Below are 730 nucleotides of genomic sequence, written 5' to 3'. Positions count from 1 at the left end.
GCTCAGCTGACTGTCGGTCAGATGCGCTAGCGAGCTAGCCAATTGGCTAGCTGGCTAGCGAAGGAGCCAGGTGGCTAGCTAGGTAAATACCTAGCTAGCTAGCTAGATAGATACCTAGCTAGCTAGCTAGCTAGATACCTGACTAGCTGGCTAGCTAGATAGATACCTAGCTAGCTAGCTAGCTAGCTAGCTATACAGCCCAGCTAGATAGCCAAAACTCTCTCGCCCAGCTATTCCGCTAGCTAGCCGACTATCCAGCCCAGCCAGCTAGCTAGCCACTCCTGGCTGGCTAGCTAGCTAGCCACTCCTAGCTGGCTAGCTAGCTAGCTACTCGCGTTGTTGCATAGAGACAATGGGGAAGGGCCCGCGCAGCGCGGAGCCTAGCGCTGCCGCCAGCTTTGCGGCAGCTAGCTAGCCACACAGCTAGCTAGCCATACAGCTAGCTAGATATACAGCTAGCTAGCCACACAGCTAGCTAGCCACACAGCTAGCTAGCCACGCAGCTAGCTAGCCATACAGGTAGCTAGTCATACAGCTATCTACGCAGCTAGCTACGCCGGCTGTTAGGCATCTAGCTAGCCAGCTAGCTGGACAAGTATGTAGACGGCTAGCTAGCGACAAGCGTAGACAGCTAGCTAGCCAGCTAGCTAGCTGTCTGGATGGCTAGCTGTTGCAGCCCCGCGCCGCGCTGGTGTGTGTGTATGTGTGTGTGTGTGTGTATTGCTGTGTA

Source organism: Eimeria mitis, genomic scaffold, assembly GCF_000499745.2.
Source record: "Eimeria mitis Houghton genomic scaffold, Emh_scaff1817, whole genome shotgun sequence".
NCBI lineage: Eukaryota > Apicomplexa > Conoidasida > Eucoccidiorida > Eimeriidae > Eimeria > Eimeria mitis.
Note: the sequence above shows the minus strand (reverse complement) of the source record.